A 20,060-nucleotide genomic window follows, 5' to 3' on the forward strand; every position below is an offset into this window, starting at 1 on the left:
TTAAGTTGGCTAGGAGATAGAGCTGAAACGTAAAGGAAAAGAAGACCTAGATAATACAAATGAACTTATTTGTAAAACAGAAACAAATTTACAGTCATAGAAAACAAACTTATGGTTACCAAAGGGGAAAGAGCGGGAGAGGGATAAACTAGGAGTTTGGGATTAGCAGATACAAACTACCATATATAAAATAGATAAGCAACAAAGACCTACTATATAGCACAGGGAACTATATTCAATATCTTGTAATAAACTATAATGGAAAAGAATATGAAAATGAATCTGTATATGATGAATATATATAATGAAATATATAATGAACATATATCTATAAACGTGAATCACTTTGCTGTACACCAGAAACTAACAACAACATTGTAAATCAACTATGCTTCAATTTAAAAAAAAAGAAGAAGACCTAGCCCATTGAGAAGGGCTACAGAGAGAACATGTAGATAGTGGGGGACTCAAAAGGACAAGTGTCTCTTTCCTTCTTTTCTTTCCTTTCTTGCTCTCTTCAGTCTGGTTTGAGTGGGTGGCCCCTAGAACCACCCGATCACACCAGCACGTTCAGGCTTTTCGCAGCCGGGTAGTAGCAAGTGAAATTCTATCTTGTAACTCTTTAGTCTTATTCTCTGTCTTTAAAGCAAAAATCCAGAGAACAAAGAAACTCAATCTTTTTATGTTTTATACCTTGATATTTTAAATTACTAATAGAAAAGAAGCCAGAATCCATAATTATTTGGAAAAAAGCACGAGGAAAGGAGAGAGATCTTTATTGAGCTTATGTCAAAATATAACTTGCTTTGAAATTTCTAAAGATGAAAAATTACAGTGCATTGCATATAACTTTATATCATTATAATAGCTGATTCTTTTCATAATATGCTTTCTAAACATTTCTTTTTAAAACACTTTTGCTTTAATGTTCTTTCAGAACTCATATTGATTATTATTATATATTTTACAGAACCTAGTATACTTTTCTGTCTCAGAAAAACATAATTGAACATAATGGAAGTTGAACACTAAGTGAAAATTGTGGGAAAGCCTTATTTTGTCCTGAAAGATTGAAGCTGTGAGGTATTTGAGGGTGGGATGCATTTAATGCCATAGTTAGTGCCATATGTACATGATTCTGAGCGCTTTACATTTATGATCAGTACAATGACGGATAAGGCAGACACTATTACTGTCCCCATTTTACATGGAGGGAAACAGACGGTTGAATTATTCCAGAGCCACAGAGCTGGGGTTTGAACTCAGGTAGTCCAGAGTCAAGATCAGAAGCAGTACTTTAGGTCACCTCTTTGGGACAACCTTGTGACTATGGAGAAAGGAATATTCGAGGATGAATCTTATTTTATAATGAGCTTCCTCTGGTGGGAAATGTATTTTTCTATTCAACTCTACAGGGAAAGGAAAAAAGCAAAAAAACAAACAAAAAAAGCACTGGAGTCTATCATTATATTCTCTTGATATACATGTTCATTTGTCACATTTCCCTGATGTTTCCCTAGTCATTATAGGGAAACAGTGGTCCAAGCTTAGCTCCTTCAGCCCAGCCCTGTGCTGTGGTTGTGTCTGGACCTGGTGAGGGGAGGTTGCATGACAGACTGGAGAACTTCCTGAGAAAGGACTTCTCACAGGCAGACAAGATACCCAGTTAAAAAAAAAAAAGCCTTAGCTCTCGGCAAAGAGGGACAATTACAAATACAGCAAGAGATTTGGCTTCATCCATTTATCTCCTAACCCAGATGCTCATGAAGTCATGTCCGCATCCTGCGAGGGCTGTGGGGCTGTTTCAGCAGGAACTTTGTGAGACTTTGTGCTCCTCAGGGCACGAGGAGCGCTGCTTTGATTCTTCTACCTTTCTGAGAAAGGGGTTCTCTCTCCGCCGGGTGCAGAACCCTATGTGACATGCTGATGAGTCCGGCAGCACACGCCGTGGGCACCTCCAGAGGAGCACATTGGTGGTGCTGCACCGGGATGATGGCGGGCTGCCCGATCAGAGTTGAAACAAGAACCCACCTCTTGCTTCAAACTATATTTCACCTTATCAAAATATACATGCTCTTGGCTCCAGGCCATGGGGACAGGGACATCACTGGATACCATGGTGGTTAGAAATGGTGGCTTTGGAATGAGAAAATGTAAGTTGAAATCCTGGATTTGCCACTTTCCACTTCTGTGACCTTAGATAAATCACTTAACCACTCTAAGCCTCAGTATTCTCATCTATAAAATGGGGATAATGACAGTTTCTACTTTGCACAATGGTTGATTTAAGTCAGGGATTGGCCAAGAGGCAGAACTTAGGATAGTATGTAAATAACTGCATACGATTTAAAATGTAACTATTTAAAAATTTAAAGGCTATTTTTATGTATGGCTTGTGCGCCATACATAGACAGGCAATGGACCGGATTTGGCCTCTGGACTGTAGTTTGCTAACCCCTTTATTAAATGAATGAGCTACCTTGATGCCTGGCACATAATGAGTAGTAGCTCATATGACTACCATTATTACTTAAGGCTCTTGCACTCAAGTAAAGCAAATCTTGAAAGCGAACCCAGAGGCTGGTTAAATTATGTACTTATCAATGACAGAGAATTTTTATTTTCTTAGCAATAGAACCTCCCCCTATTCCCTCAAACCTATGCAGGGATTTTTCTTCCTTCCTCCCGCCCTTCCTCCCACCCTTCCTTCCTTCCTTCCTCTTCTCTCTCTCTCTCTTTCTCTTTCTTTCTTTTTCTTTTTTGAATGAAGACTTTCATAAAAGTTCCGACACAGAAACTCCCAAGAGGCAGTCTTTGGAAACAATAGATGACATGTTTTTTAAGGTGGAAAGGAACAGCTAACTTCTGATTTTCTTTCCTTTCCTTTTTTTTTTTTACTTGTTGGGGTTTCCAAACTGAGAGTGAAAGCTGAATTGTTCAGTACAACAAAAGAAATGATAAGGATTGTGTGTCTGTTGGCAGATGGGTATAGAGTTAAGGAGACGGAGAGATGCTTGGATTGGAAAGGGGCCTTGAGGAAAGAACAAATGTGGTTTAAATAAATATTTTAAAGTATTACACTGAAAACTTTTCCCTATTTTCCCCACAACTCGCATTATTTGCTCATGTTTTGTTAAGCTGGATCTCTTTTAGGGTGAGAAAATAGGGAATGTGAGAAGGGTCTCACTGTGGACACAGGGCAAAGCCACAGTCAAACATGGAGTCTGGTCACCTGAGTTTCATGCAGTTTAGTTCATTGACTGAGAACACAGTTTAGGGGTCAGAACTGGTTCCAACCTAAAACTCCAGTTTTTTTTGTTTTTTTTGGTTTTTTAAATTAGCAGTACAGGTTGGGAAAGCTACTTGACTTCTATCAGTGTTAATAACTTTACTTGTAAAATAAGTAACACTCACTGTTTTCCTAATGAAATCATGTCTGTATAACATTTAGAACAGAATCTGCTAAGGAATGCATGCCCTTGAAGGGCTAATAATTATTGTACATCTTAACAGTGTACACTGGGAGACATTGCTGGTGGGAATTGCAGGTAATCAGGCCAAGCAGCTCCTCTGCGAGCAAAGGCTATGGACTCTACAGGAGGACGCCAGAGGCAAGAAGACCACAATGGCATAAAGTATCAGTGATGAACGTTTCTGAAATTCTTCTGTAAAAGTCACCCAAAAGCAAATGAGGGGAAGCCTGTAGTCCTGGGCTCTGGTGGAGCAGCTCCAAACAAACCCCAGACATCGGATATCAGATAAGAAGAGGTTCCATGTTTAGACTTGTTGGGTCACCCCAGAAGTACCAGTGATGGCTGACAGCACTTGCCTATTGAATCTTTTGGATTAGATAATTCTCTGTGATGGGGGCATCCTATGCATTGAAGAGAATTTAGCAGCATCCCTGGTTTCTACCGGAGAGAAGCTAGTTAGCACCTCCTCCAGGTGGGAAAACTGAATATGTCTTATTAGCTGGTAGCCTAACGTCCCCTGGGGAACAAAATCATCCCTGGTTGAGGAACACCGATCTATGTGGACAGTTTCATTCTCCTCTAAGGACTTTCAGAAATAACTATACTGGGTGGACTTTATGGAAAACTAAAGGCCCTTCAGGAGCAGGTGGGGGAAAAGCTGGTGAAACACAAGTTACACATACAGGATACAAAAGCTGAAGGATATGCGCACAAGAGTAAACTGTATAGGGCTTTTTCAGGATGTGTGATTTCTTTTCTCAGTCTCAGCATAGAACTGAATATCCTGAAGTATAAACTGTTAAGTGTTAGCTTCTGAATCCCAAAAGTCTAGAGACCTTCTAATGCCATCTTTGGCCCTTAGGGCCTTTACATTGGCTGTTCCTTTGCTTAAAAACCTCCTCCCTGAGGACCAGTGCCTCCACAGCCACCTTTTTTTTTGCTCTACCATTGTATCCTGTGATGGTTCATTTTATGTGTCAACCTGACTGGGTCATGGCGTGCCCAGATATTTGGTCAAATACTATTCTAGGTGTGTCTGGGAGGGTGTTTGTGGGTAAGATTAACATCTGAGTTTGTCGATTGAGTAAAGCAGACTGCTTTCCCTAGTGTGGGTGGGCCTCATCCAATCAGTCGAAGGTCTGAATCGAACCAAAACACTGGCCCTCTTTCAAGTAAGAGGCCACTCCTCCTGCCTGATTGGTTGAGATGGACCCTCAGTCTTTTCCTACTTTTAGACTCAAACAGAAATATCAGTTCTTGTTGGGCTCAGAGCATGCTAGCTTTCTAACTGGAACAGCTTTCCTGGTTCTCAGGCCCTCAGACATGGACGGGAACTACACTATTGGCTCTTGGGTCTCCAGCTGTCCAACTTCAGATCTTGGAACTCTTCAGCCTCTACAATCACAGGAGTCAGCTCCTTATAATAAATCTCTCTATATACATGAAGATGTATATATGTATAATGTCCTGTTTCTCTGTAGAATCCTAATATACAACCGCCGCTCCCCATTCCTTGACCAACTCCTCTGCATCTTTCCTATCTCAGCCTAGATATAATCTCTGAGTATCCTTCCCTGAACCTTTAGATTGACTAGATGCCACTTCTTTGGACTCTAGCCTGCTTAGTGGTCTATTGCATCCTTTAAAGTTTCCTCAAGGAAGAAAGCATATCTTCCTCCCTCATGTAACCCCACGGCCTAGCGTGGTGTCTTACATAGAGCTGGCAATCACAAGGAATTTGTTGAATAAATGCTTAATTGGGGCTTCCCTGGTGGCGCAGTGGTTGAGAATCTGCCTGCCAATGCAGGGGACACGGGTTCGAGCCCTAGTCTGGGAAGATCCCACAGGCCGCGTGGCAACTGGGCCCGTGAGCCACAATTACTGAGCCTGTGCATCTGGAGCCTGTGCTCCGCAACAAGAGAGGCCGCGATAGTGAGAGGCCCGCGCACCGCGATAAAGAGTGGCCCCCACTCGCCGCAACTAGAGAAAGCCCTCGCACAGAAATGAAGACCCAACACAGCCAAAAATAAATAAATAAAATAAAATAAATTTATAAAAAAATAAATAAAATAAATAAATAAATAAATGCTTAATTGCTTAGTAGGAAGTAAGCATGGCTTGAATAAACATATTTTTATGTTGTTTAAAAATCTCTCTATATTTCAGCTACTACTTAGGAACAAGTACCATTTTATTAATAAAGCACCATAGAAGTCATTGCTATTTCTTGAAACCAAAAAAAAAAAAAGTGATATCAGATTTAGAAGCAACCTGGTGAGTGGGAAAGGATCCACTAATGAAGCTAAAACCTACTATAAAATGTGAAAGTTGAAGAGCCCTTACCTCACTTTGGGTAGAATAGTGTTCTCTTCTGCATTTTTTAAAGATTGTACCTGGAAACTATTTTCCCCATTTTATGCCCTGTTATTGATTGTCCTGCTCAGTGGATTTTTGCATTAGAGGTCTATTCATGCCTGGTTTGCCCTGAGGGAAAGGATGATACAGAACTCTCATATGTCTCTGTTACTATGTATTATTACTTGGAAAATGTCAAGGCAAATGCCATGTAAATAAATAAAATGCTCCAGACGCTTTAGCTCTCACTGCTTAAGCAGTGGGGGAAAGAGCAAATGTTTAAGTTTTAAGAGATAAACTTAATGAAATGCTGCCATTTTCCATAGTGTGGGAGAAGAAGCATATTCTCCTCAAGCATGTGTAATTTGGCACTGAGGATTAATAAAATATTATTGAGTCTGGTTTTGTTTTCTGTTTGTTGTTATTTGGTTTTATCACAGCCTGGCAGTCTCAGTTCTATTGAATTTAGTGTATATATTCAGCTATCAAGTAACAAAATTAATCTATTGAAAGGATTTTTATCTTTTATTAGGAGAGGCTAGGCAAAGCTGTTTCATTTTCCATTACTCTGGGGACTCATTTTTGGTTAATCTCTTTCTGATTTCCCCAATCATGTGGAGAATCAGTAAAATCCAGTGAGATTCACCTTCCTCTAAACTCCACATGAGGGAACTCAGTTACTTTCAGACAGGGTGAATCTCCTCCCATGTACTCTCTTTAGGGTAGGGTATGGGGAGCTTCAATCTATTTATATCTTCTGGGCAGCTGAGGGCTGACATGTAAATGTGGAGATTGTCAACACAAAGAACACAGTGTAATTATTTGGAGAAAATTACAGAGTGCACTTTTTCCCCCCAGAAGGGTTGAGAATTGAGTGTGCTGGTGAAATGAACATCTTTGACAATAGAGACTCACCACACTCTCCCTAATGCTACCCGTAGACTGTCATAGTACTTGCTGTACATGGATTACAATCTTCACACAATTAATACCCTAGACCTTCGAAGACACCGTTCTAGTCACATACTATGTGATAGCTACTCACCAAAGATGGCCTCTAACAAACCATGCCTCCCAATATTCAAGATCTTGTACTGCCCTCTTCACATTGAAGCTGAGATGATCCTGTGACTTGCTTGCCCAATAGAATGGGGTAGAAGTGACAATGAGTTTGCATTTCCGAAAGCCTGAGCGGTCACGTAACAGGCCATATCGTTCTGAAGGAGAGACCTCGTGAAGATACTATATAGGAAGGATATGAAGAGAAGGCACTCTGAGTCTGTATGGAAATAGAGATAGAGACCAAGAAAGATAGAGAGTGAGAGGGAGAGAGAGACAGAGCGAGAGGAAGAAATCCAGCTGCCCCAGTATCCCACCTAAGCCTAGCTATCCCTGCCAAGGTGCCAGGCACATGAATGAAGTCATTTTGGACATTCCATCTTTGAAACTGAATATGCAGCCACTATTTGACAGAAGTTGCCTGAGAAGCTACAAGCAAGACCAGCAGAAGAACTCATTTGACCAAAGTTACCAAGTAACTTAGAAAAAATGCTGCGATTAGAACTCACATCTCTGGATTTCAGTTAAGACGTCTGTTCATTTTACTATGCTGAGTTACTTTAAATACATGAACACTTAAAACATCTCTGTGACCCAGGAATTTCACTTTTGAGAATGTATCATTAGGAAATAAAGAAAAAACATTGTCTAAAGATGTTCATCACGTATTATTTATAATAACAATTGGAAACAAAGTGTAAGTCAAAATATAGAGGCACAGTTAAGAAATTTGTCTACACTTAAATAACATGTGGCTATTAAAAGTGATGCCTTTGAATAGCATGAAAAACACATGATATAATGTTAAGTGAAAAAAGTTGGAGCACAACGAAAGCAGGACACAAAATGCTTTATGTAAGATCCTTAAAATTAGTACTTTTTTTTCCCAAAGACTAGACAGAGAAAGCATATTGAAAAGATATCACCAAAAAATTAACCATAATTAATAGGAAGTAGTAAGACTAAAGGATACATTTTCAGCCATTTTTCCTGTATTATTTCCATATTTTCATAAATATATTGGAAAAAATAAATGTGTACTGTAGAGTAAAACTCTACTGATTTTAATTTAATGTCTTTTATTTAAAAGACACTTTTGGGGTTTCTCTGCCCTTTGAACAATACTTGTCATTTTACAGTCCTTTGCTGACAGAGGAGAGAAGGAATATAGTGTGTGATTTATTGCTTCTCCTATGGGTTCTTAATATGATCCTGATGTCAGCTTAACTTAATTTGTGTTTTTCTTATAAAAGAATGGAACAAAATAAAATTCCATTCTGGTTATTTATATTCTTTGCTTTTTTCCCTCAATTCTACATAATCAGATTGTAAACAGTATTGCAAATACAAAATGTATGTTGTTTGCTATATGAGAAAATTAAAATATTCAATGATTACTTTAACTTGGTATTCCTCTTCCTATTTTCCATATCCAGTTTATAAACTTAGAATGGATTAGTTCAAAAAACAAAACTGCCTGTCTCCCTAGAGAAGAAGTTACTGCTGTTGAAAGTTGGTACTAGCCTCTTATTCATTAACTAATTTACAGGTGAGTTGTTCACTCAAATGCCTACACAACAAACCTATTCTCAAATTATTTATTTTTATCGCTAAAATTTTATAGTTGGTATGATATATTGGAGAATAAAATATCAAAATTAAAGCTATTTTTATTTGTTAGCAACTATTTTAACATGTGAAATCTGATTAACATTTGAAAAATCTAATTTAGATGTTCTAAATCAACTTTTAAATATGGATTCTCAAGTCCCCATCTTTATCGCTGTTGCTTACACTTTTAATTTCCCCAGTGCCTGGCTGTAACCCAGAACAGGTTTAAATACAGTGCAAATATCTGAAAAGGCTGATAATTTGAATCATAATACTACGGTGTAATAAGTAAAACAGGGAAGAAATACCTCTCAGGCAGGAAAGATAGGTCCGGGCCCAAGGACAGTCTCCTGCATATGCATTAGGCAGAAGGCAAAGCCACCTCCTTGTTTTGCACTTAATGAGGTCATGAGGCATGGAGGAATGGCATCTAAAACAGAAACTTTGTAGCATCTGAAGAATGGCATATGAAACAGAAACTATAGCATCTGAGCAAGAAACTCTTGACCGTGAAAACTATGGAGCATGCGCTTTGAGGTAGGAGATAGATAGGCTTTGGGTTGACCTGCTGCAACCCGTTTCACGCGGACTTGGAGATAAACTACTGTTGGACTATGAGCCCTGATTGGGTGAAAGACAAAGCACCGCCCTCCCCGCCCCGCCAAGCCCAGCCCCGCAGCTCCGTCATTTTTGTGGTCAAGGAGATTTCCCAGCCCAACACATGCGCAGAGGGGGTCTCAAGTTATCCTCTAGTAACCTTGGCCACATTGTAATATCCTTATAATATCATTAGCATTGCCGTTTTGACCTCCTCCCTCACACACCCCCTGTGGTTTTCACTTAGGTATTCATGGAAAAGATCAAAAAAGGAGCTTGGTGGAAGCCCAGATAAGGAATTGCAGATGACACGATTATAGGGGAAGGAAAAGGGGAGTCACCCTCATCTAAACCCCAGAAGATTAACCCCGTATTAACAACCTAACTGCCCCTATTACACACTCTTCACTCACAAGAATGCCCACACTCTTTTTCTCCAAGTGTGTAACTCCTGCTTCTGGCCAAAATAAACTGCTTCTTTGTGTGCTTTCCCACACTTACTGTGCTTCTGATAAACTCTGTGCCTGCTTTGCAATCTCGGTCTCTTTGGGGAATTCTTCCTTCAAAGAAGACAAGGACTGAGGTCCTTCTCGCTACCGAAAACACCTCCACTCATCTCCAGTGAAACAAAATTCATTGAATTTATGTATTTTATTAACTTTCTGTGTCACCAAAACTGGCAGGTGTGTTTTTCTCCCTGACTTTTAGGATCATAGCTATCATGGATGATTGAAGTTGCTGGATACTTTCTCCTTTAGATAAATAAGGAAAAACACATAGTTTGGAAAAAGTGAACAAGTCTATATAAGCCAGCATAATTATCTATAGTAGCTTATTTTATTTTATTTATTTATTTTTTTAACCTGGAGAGTGTTTATTCTTTTTTTTTTAACATCTTTATTGGAGTATAATTGCTTTACAATGGTGTGTTAGTTTCTGCTGTATAACAAAGTGAATCAGCTATACGTATACATATATCCCCATATCCCCTCCCTCTTGCGTCTCCCTCCCACCCTCCCTATCCCATCCCTCTAGGTGGTCACAAAGCACGGAGCTTTTAAAGGTTACAGGCACTATTCTCAAGGTTACTGACTAGTGAGAGAAAGATATGTAAATACACTGCCCCCCAAAAAGTTATTACAATATTATGATAATCTGTGATAACTACTGTATTCAGATATGTTCAAATTAGTGGTTACATGTGTAAAAAATTAATAAACAAAAACCTCAATTAAATAGAGTTGGGAAACCAGAAGCTCTCATGCCCTGCTACGATAGCAGAGCCCAACAGGAAGAAGAAAGACTCCCCTTCTTTACTGGCAAGGACTCACCCAATGAAAAGCCCTGGAATCATTGTTTACTATGGCTCTCCCAACTTTATTTTCCTCTGTAAAAGCATTCTCCTTCCCTTGCGGTGCAGGGAAAAAAGCATGTGACCGCCATGGTTGCAGATTCTGAATTGCAATTCCTTGCTGAATAAGGAATAAACCCATTTTTACTGGAGAAATAACTGGCATTCTATTTGTTTTAGGTCAACACAGGGATACAAAGTATATCAGCATATGTCATTAAAGCATTCAAGAATAGAAAAAAAAATCTCATTGTTATAGAACACATAAACACATTTTGAGTTTGAAACGAGTGCAAACACTATAATCTGCGTCATCAGTTGTTAATCTTATTCCTAAATATAATCTAATCTTTCAGAATAAGTTTGTTTCCATTAGTAACTTATAATGCATGAGATTTCATCTTTAGATGACTTCAAGTTTGAGCTGTAGCCTGAAAAATTATATGATGAGGAAATTAAATATACTTTATTTTAAACAATTTATACCTTAGATTTATTCTGTGTAGTCTACCTTGAGTCTGCATACTACTACATATACATATATAATAACAGTTATTTATCAAAGTAGATATCTGCTAGAAGTTGTAGATTGGACATGATACTCAGACAATTTCTGGTGCCTGTCCAGTTCTTATTTCCTCCAGGAGAACTGTCATCCACACAGGGGTGTGCCCCTGAAGACAGATTTTAAAAATATGTGACTCTATCCCTCACTACAGATGACTGGATTATAGGGAAACACGTGCTCAGCTGGGCCAATTATACTCTCTCCCCCCTGATTTTGGAGTTGGAACACAGCAATCTGGGCCAACTGTGCATGCCAGACATTGAAGGACATGCAAACTTAGTGTTCTGGGGCCGAAGCTAAGGCAGCCATAGGGCAATTACTTTGCGGCAACATGAACTGAGAGATAAGCAGAGAGAACTGATCTTCAGCACGAAGCAGGATAACTAGAGACAATGGGAAAAAGCTAGATTTTCAGTTCTGGAGAACTGCTCTGTCTCAGAGGTTACACTGAGTCTTTATAGTATTTTCCACTCTTTTTCTTAACTTACTATGCGAATCTCTGTTTCTTGCCACCAAAAAAGCTTTGCCTAAGTCAACAGCCTTTTTCTAATTTATAGTAATGTGTAAGTGCCAGTTTTGCCAGTGGTATTCCGTAGGAGACACTAAGCTCTTTGGTTGTATGCTTTGAAGGACAGGGCCCTTATCTTACCAATTCTTCATAGGTCATAGCACAGTGCATAATATAGAGTAAGTGCTCCCCCAAGCTGTGCTTAATTAAATGAACAAGGGGTGCCTAAATGAAAATTTGGTATATCTGCACCACCCATTTTGTGATTTGCCCAATTATTCTTGATACCAGTGGATTGTTTTCATATTTTTTTACTTGTTTCTTTACATTTGTAGACTGTACAATTGACTTGTGCCAGCCTAGCTCTAAAGTGTTTATGTCATTAAATCACACATGAGGGGGAGCCTGTGTTCTCATTTAACTTTCAATCCAGGCATTTATAAGGGTTCTGAAAAACAAAGAACCCTCTAGGCTACTGTAATGTTCATGGCCTTTTCCTACCTTGCAAGTTTTCATAGATACCTTATTTGGAGTTTGTTATAGGTCAGATGAACTGAATGGATGAGATTTTCTTTCTCTCAGAGTAAGAGGCCATTATCTTCCATAGAGGATTCAGTCAGTAACAACCAGAATGCCCCCTCCCCTTTCCTTTTTAGTTGAATAAATCACGGTCATGACAGTTCATCCATTTTTACTTTGATCCTGATCTTCATTGAATCATACTGTACTGTTTTCCATAAATAGTGATTTTTCTGCACCTAGGGGTGGAAATAGTGGCCATAGGGAAGGGGAGGGAAGTAGACAAGGTCAAGGCAAGAGGGGATAGTATTGAATTTTACTTCTTGAAATATAAAGAATTGCTGGAGAAGAGCAATGGAGATTAATGGAGGGACACTTTGCAATTAAGAAATCAATTTTTTTTCACTTTTTCTCTGCTCTCAAACAGTTATTGTAATCATCTATCTTTATCCATTGATATGTTTGCTAAGCAGGCATTAACGTTGATATATCAATGTTAGACAAGATGAAAGTTGTCTGCTAACTTGTGTTTAATGAGTTCTGAGTCATTTTTTTCATGAAAACCACAAAATCAAAGACAAAATTCTGGAGCTGGAAGAGCTTCAGGAATTACATCATAATTATTCATTTTGTCATGAATATTAATATTTGTTTCAATTCCATCTTATTCAAACATTTCATTTCATTTTGTACATGAGAAATACAAGGCTTCATGATGAAATAACATTAATTGAAAGTTAGTGGCTAAACCCAGATCTTCTGACTCAATGCCTTCCCCGGTACATGACAATAACATTTCCTCAGATTTTTTGATGTTTATTGGTGATGACTAGTATACATATTTCTATGTTTACCTGAGTGTATAACATTAAATATCCTTCAGTCTTGGAATTTGTTCCTCTAGGGATGAATTCATTGCTCTGAAATCAATCTATAAATTAATTCTGCTAGTTGGCATATTCATACATAATGGGTACTTACTCTGGTTTCTAGAAGAAGAAATCTGGTTGAAAAATAATTTTGTGAAAGTTGAATCATGTATGATTAGAGAATTTTGCATGTACTCTTCCTTTCCTGCTTTCTGTCATTGTAAGTAAGTTTTCTTGGTTAAAGAAAAATAAGTGAGAATAAATATTTAGAAAAAAGTCTGACCTAACTTAAACTTCAAAGTTTATTTATTTCAAAGATATGAATTTGACATTCATTCTAGGCAAAATCTTGACTGGATGTTTAAAGGACTATGAAAATTTAAGGAATAACTACTAGGATATCACATGAATTTCCTAAGACATTTGGAAGAAGTCACATCCAGCTAAACTCATGTCCCTCTTCCATGGGCTTACCTTATTGAATAGTCAAGAGTATATAACAGGCAGATGACAAACACTCAGAGGCATTTGCAAAGCATTTGATAAGTTTTCTTATGAGATTTTAGTGAAAGAGATTGGAAACTATGGACTAGATTTAAAACAATTAAATAGATTTGAAAAGAGTTGACTAATTTTATTCAAAATTGTTCAAGTAATAATAATGTTGTAGCTATCATTTACTGAGCACTTACTATGTGCCAGGCATTGTATAAATATATCTGTTATCTCATTTAATATTTAATGTGATATTTAATGTAACCTACAAGAGATATATTCTGATTTTACAGACGAGGAAACTGCAGGTTAGGGAGTAAGTAAACTTTTCCAAAGTTACTCAACAAGCAAAAAGGGATGCCAATATATGAACATAAGTTGTTTGACTCCAAGACCTTACTCCTTACTACTAGATTAACATAATATTAGTGGAAGAGCCTAGTTTAGTTAAGTAGAATTATCCTCCTTGAAATATGGAGGGCATACCCCAGTGATGTAATTATAATATCATATCATTTTACTGATATTAAACTATAAATCATTTATTTTTATTTCTTATAGTTTTGCTTGATTTATTCCATTAATAACATTTTATTGGGCACATAGGCTTTGAATGACAGAATCAGGATCTAGAATGATATTGAAAATTGGTATTATGAAGTTGAAATGAACAAGATACAATTTAACAAACATAAATGTAAGAACTACTGGCTCTTGGGTCCAAGAAAGCAAAGTAAGAACGCCTGAGAGAAACAATGTATATGGCTTAGCATATGTGAGACTCTGATTCATAAATAAAAATATATATTTGTTTTTTGTCCCTGGCACAGAGCTCCTAAAACCCTTGGAATTTCTTAAGCAGTGACAGCAATCAAGGTGTCTTTTGTTATGTTAACGAGGTAACTTTGGTAAGCTCCTAGGTAACCTATGGAGGGGCGAGATGGTTGCCAGGAGAACCAAGCAAGTGATTAGAGGGTTGGAACTTTCAATCCTATTCTGAATTCCTGGGAGGGAGAGAGGTTGGAGATTGAATCAATTGCCAATGGCCAGTGATTTAATCAATCATGCCTATGTAATGATACCTTCATAAAACCTCAAAAGAATGGAGTCCGTAGAGCTTCCAACTGGTGAACATGCAGAGATTCTGGGAGAGTAGACTTCTGGGAGAGGGCATGGAGACATAGCCCCACTTCTTACATACCTTGCCCTATGCATCTTTTCCATCTGGCTGTTCTGCAGTGATAGCCAATAAACTGGTGATCTAGTAAGTAGTGTTTTTTCTGAGTTCTGTGAGTCACTTTAGCAATTAATTCAAGATGAAGAGGGGGTTGTGGGAACCTCTGATTTACAGCCAGTCAGAAGCCGGAAGTGGGGGCAGTCTTGTGGGACTGAGTCCTTACCCTGTGAGACCTGAGGCTATCTCCAGGTAGATAGTGTCAGAATTAATTACTTGGTCAGAGCTAATGGCTTGATGGTGTGGAAAAAAAACCACACACACACACTGGAGCATGTGTGAAAAAGACTTTGGGGTTTTGGTTTATAGTCAGCTCCAAGAGAGGCAACGCTTTGATGTGGGAGCTCAGAGAACTTCTGTGATCACAAGAGTATTAATAGAGGGACTTCCCTGGTGGCGCAGTGGTTAAGAATCCGCCTGCCAATGCAGGGGACACGGGTTCGATCCCTGGTTTGGGAAGATCCCACATGCCGAGGAGCAACTAAGCCTGAGCGCCACGAGAACCACAACTACTGAGCCCACGTGCCACAACTACTGAAGCCCACGCGCCTACAGCCCATGCTCTGCAACAAGAGAAGCCACTGCCATGAGAAGCCCATGCAATGCAACGAAGAGTAGCCCCTGGTCACCACAACTAGAGAAAGTCCGCGCACAACAACGAAGACCCAACGCAGCCAAAAATAAATTAAAAAACAAAACCAAACCAAAAAAACCCCAAGAGTATTTATAGAACAATGAAGGGGGCAGTGCCAGACTGTCTTCCACTGATTGCATTGAACACCTCTGGAATTTTTAGTTCTAGGTGCTATAAAGCATATGGATATGTGTGCATATGAAATTGCTAAAAGGGCTGAAATCCTGTCATAGAGAAAATAAATGAGGAATGTTTTGGTGGGGGAGAATAGCATTATAGCTATCTTTAAATATTAAGAGATCTTCCAAGTGGAATGTGGCCAGATACTGGTATACTAAGGAGAAGGTTTGGGCCTACGGATGATAACAAAAACAGTTTTTTGTTTTAACAGGAGGAAGACATTTTTGATGGTGCCATTTCAAGATGGCATGGGCTGCCCCATTAGGAGGTGGATATTTAGCCGTAGAGGCATTCAAGCAGACACAAAACAGCAAATGTCAGAATTTTGATCAACAAATACAAATTGCCTCCTTCCTAAGAGAACTCTAAATTATGTGGTAAGTCTATAACTTCGGATACAGAGGGTTGAAGATGCCAAATAATGTTACAGATAGTCTCAAAGGCAGACCTACTTCTATTGGTATTTCTATGCTGTTCAACCTACTTAATTTGCTGGTGCAAAATATTTTGCATATTTGAAAATAGGGCTTTACAGATATTTGCCCAGAATAACTGTGGCTTGCTCTAATAAAGAGTTCCTAGACTTTATAGAAATTTAATAGAGAAAACAAAGTAGTCAATCTGGTAAAAAACATATCGAAAAATATGGCTGTGTGCCATATATCATATGATATTACTTATATGTGGAATCTAAAAAATGATACAAATGAACTTATTTACAAAACAGAAACAGACTCACAGACATAGAAAACAAACTTGTGGTTACCAAAGGGGATGGGGGGAGATAAATTAGGAGTTTGGGATTAACATATAAACACTACCACATATAAAATACGTAAACAACAAGGACATACTGTAGAGCACAGGGAACTATACTCAATATCTTGTAATACCTATAATGGAAAAGAATCTAAAAGAGAATATCCTATCTATTTATCTACCTACCTATCTATCTGAGTCACTTTGCTGTACACTTGAAACTAACACAACATTGTAAATTAACTATACTTCAATTTAAAAAATCATTAAAAAAAAAAGAAAAATATGGACTTCCTTGGTGGCGCAGTGGTTAAGAATCCGCCTGCCAATGCAGGGGACACGGGTTCGAGCCCTGGTCCGGGAAGATCCCACATGCCACGGAGCAACTAAGCCCATGCACCACAACTACTGAGCCTGTGCTCTAGAGCCTGTGAGCCACAACTACTGAGCCCACGTGCCACAGCTACTGAATCCCGCACACCTAGAGCCTGTGCTCCGCAACAAGAGAAGCCACCGCAATGAGAAGCCTGTGCACACAACGAAGAGTAGCCCCTGCTCACCGCAACTAGAGAAAGCCCGCGTGCAGCAACAAAGACCCAATGCAGCCAAAAATAAATAAATAAATTAATTAAATTAAAGAAAAATATGACTATGCTCCACATCTCTCCCAGTCCCAGTCTGGTCCCTTCTTCTTATTAATTTATTTTTGTTTGTTTAATTAAAACGAATTAGAATCAGTAAACAGCATTTGCACAGGAACTTCTGGGAATCATAGTTGTCCTTCTTTTTATTTATTAGACAGTCATATAACCTGCGGTGTATCCATCTGCTAAAAGTCATCTTTTCATGGTGTTTTGAATCAGAGAATGGTTGCTCTCCACTGCGGTTTGATCCTCCTCTTCAGGGAGCACACATTACAGTCATGCTTTATTTAAGAGAAAAAGTATCAAAAAGCGGTTTGTCTTGTGACTTTTTGACTTCTCCTCATCCCCTTCCAGCCACAATCTTCTCCCTCCTTCCAGACTCTGGGACTTGAATGTATAATTGCAGCCCGTTGTCTGCAACGTAATTATAGCCTCATTGACTTGCTGCACAGCAGGATGACAAGAGTGCTGGCTGTCAGACAGGGTCAGAGGTCAGCCATTACCCCACGGACTGCAGGCAGTAACCTCATCAGGATTCTCGGGAAGCCTCCTCTCAGCCGTGGGACGGGTCCGCAGCTGCCTGTGTGCCTCAGCAGATGACTCTTTGCATGAAAACACGGACTGTTTTCAAGACACAACATCCCAAGATGCCATTTGATTTCTTGTTTTCTTATTAAAGACATAACAACCATTCTGAAGTGAAAGAAGCTATTTTCTTGTGCTTTCCATATAAATTTCAAGCGGAATCTGTACATAGCCAGCATTAAAATATTACATCTATTTTCCTTCATACAGTTAAGATTTTTAAATAATATTTAAAAAGAAAGTTAAATCAGGAGGCTACATTAGGATGGAAACTGCTATGTACTAAATAGGAAAATAACTTGGACACAAACAAATGGATTGTATTCAGACTGAAAATCCTATAGATCCTGTAAATAAAGGATCATAAAATCATGATGTAAGAAAATAAAAAGCACATCGTATGTCAGTTAACCTAATCTTACAGGTGATGAAAGAATATTCGTTAAACAACATTTCTTATGTTTCATCTAGTCTGGATTTAAGTCTCTGATGGGATGCAAACTCAGATATATTTTTAGAGAAGGAATGTTTTAATATTACTGAAAGATCGTTCAATCCCATTTTCAAATATTTGAAATATTTCACATAACTGATATTTTCAAAACTTTAAACAGACATACTGATCTAACTCATGGTAATTTCAATGAATAATTCTGCCAGAAAATATAACTGAGAATTTGCTCATCGAGTTTTCAGATAATACTAAACTAAGTGACAATGTTAATGTCTGAGAAGCCAGGATAAAATATAACATGACCTTGAAAAAAGTGTTTAATCTAAAAAAGAGGACATTTAGTAAGGTGGATGGGGGACAATAAAGTTTAAACACAAACATAATGGGGGTGGGGAAATAACCCAGTAAATTTTGTTGTTAATGCACTAAATAAGAGGTGTGAATAAAATACTTTTATGAAACACGCTGATGTGATATCAGGATTGAGTAAATGTGTTAGACATCAGGAAGCATTCCTACTATTCTATTTTTACAAAAAGAGACTATTGTATTTCATTTCTATGACTTCATTATATTATTCATGTCAGGGAGCTGTAGTGACCTCATTTAGTCAGAGTTTAGAGCAGCATTTTAAACCTTAGAAAGTCAGCAGGTCATCAGAGAAAAGTCATTTGTAGGTTTACCAGGCTGAGGTGCAAACACAGAAATCAGGATGTGGTATAACACTGAGTAAGCAAACAGGAAGTGAGAGCAGTAAGAAACCTAAGGCAGGCTGAGTTAGATGGCCGCGGCAGGGTCAGAGACAGAGGAAATGAGAATCAGGCTGTCAAACCAGAGGTGTGAGCACCAGGGGTCACAGTGAGTGTGTGGGAAGCCCCAGTCCAGTTCTCTGCCTGCAACAGGGGTGTATGAGACACAGACAATTCCAAAGATCTGGTTGTACGACCTCCTTCACCTGATCCTTCTGGTTAATGCTAAGAGAACTACCACCATTACATATCTCCATCGTAACAAGAAAAGTCTCCTTTATGAGGGCTTACTATGTGCCAGGACATAGGATAGGGATTCATTTATTCATTCATTCCTTTATTCTATAAATATGTATTGAGCCTAGAATGTGCCTGGTACTGTGATAGTATTAGGATACAATGGTGAGTAAAACAACATGGTCCTCAATCTCATAGCAAGGGTGAGACAGATATTAATCATATGGTGTCTATAACCTAAATAAATATAAATATACATATAATTAAAAGATGTGATAAGTGCTATTAACAATAGAAAAGGACACCTAGGAGACCTGGGGCCCTGACTTGCTCTGAGAAAGTGTTGCAATTGGAATGATGAGTGGAAAGAGCTAGAGAAAGAGGAGAGAATGGGTACTCTGGACAGAGAACAGTTCTTGGAGGATGTGAGAGCCAGTGAGGTATCAGGAAGAATTCCACAAAGAAGACTGGGGATGTGGAAAGAGGCCAGATCACACAGGACCTAGCAGAGTATCTCAAGGAATGACAGGAAACTGTTGAAGGCTTTCAAGTACTGATATAACATGATCTAATTTTTCTTATGATAACCCTGGCTACAGTGTGAAGAATGGGCTGGAACGAATATGCAAACTAGTTAAGGAGTCAGTGGCCTGGCTCATCATGAGAAAGAGAGGGAATAATAATTTACGCAGTGCTCGCAACCTAGTAGGATCCGCATTTTACAGAGGAATAATAGAGGCTTGGAGAGGTTCATTTCCAAAGTCACTCACTTACAGTGGGAGAGATTAACTCTTTCATGTTTAATCTTTCTAGTTACATAACTCATTGAAGCAAGATTCATACAAATGTAGAATTGGAATGGGAACTTAGATCCTATGTAAATTAATTCATTGATTCATTCAAAAATTTGTTGAGTGGCTGTTCTAGACACATATTGAAAAAGTCCCTCTTCTAATAAAGCTTTTTAGTGGATGAAAATGGTAATGGATTAACAAACTAGCTACCTAAATGTCAGTGATACAGTGATAGCAATAAAACAAGGTCATGTGATAGGCAATGATGGAATGGTTCCTTTTGTTCAGTGGTAGTGAGAAAGGCTTCCTAAAACCAGAAAATGAAGTCAGCGTGAAAGAGGGCAACAGAAAGAGCCTTTCAGGCAGAGGGGATTGCTGAGACAAA

The 20,060-nt window shown here is 38.6% G+C and overlaps 1 long non-coding RNA gene across 2 annotated transcripts in view; it reads left to right on the forward strand.

Moving 5' to 3' along the window:
• LOC132352364 (uncharacterized) overlaps window positions 1-17,541 on the forward strand; it is an 88,293-nt gene extending 70,752 nt beyond the window's left edge. For both annotated transcript variants that reach the window (XR_009498690.1, XR_009498691.1), the window contains exons 3-4: window positions 15,665-15,830; window positions 17,211-17,541. This is a non-coding gene — a long non-coding RNA (uncharacterized LOC132352364). The remainder of the gene's footprint in view (window positions 1-15,664; window positions 15,831-17,210) is intronic.
• The last annotated feature ends 2,519 nt before the right edge of the window (window positions 17,542-20,060 follow it).

This window comes from Balaenoptera ricei, chromosome 18 (assembly GCF_028023285.1).
Source record: "Balaenoptera ricei isolate mBalRic1 chromosome 18, mBalRic1.hap2, whole genome shotgun sequence".
NCBI classification, from domain to species: domain Eukaryota; kingdom Metazoa; phylum Chordata; class Mammalia; order Artiodactyla; family Balaenopteridae; genus Balaenoptera; species Balaenoptera ricei.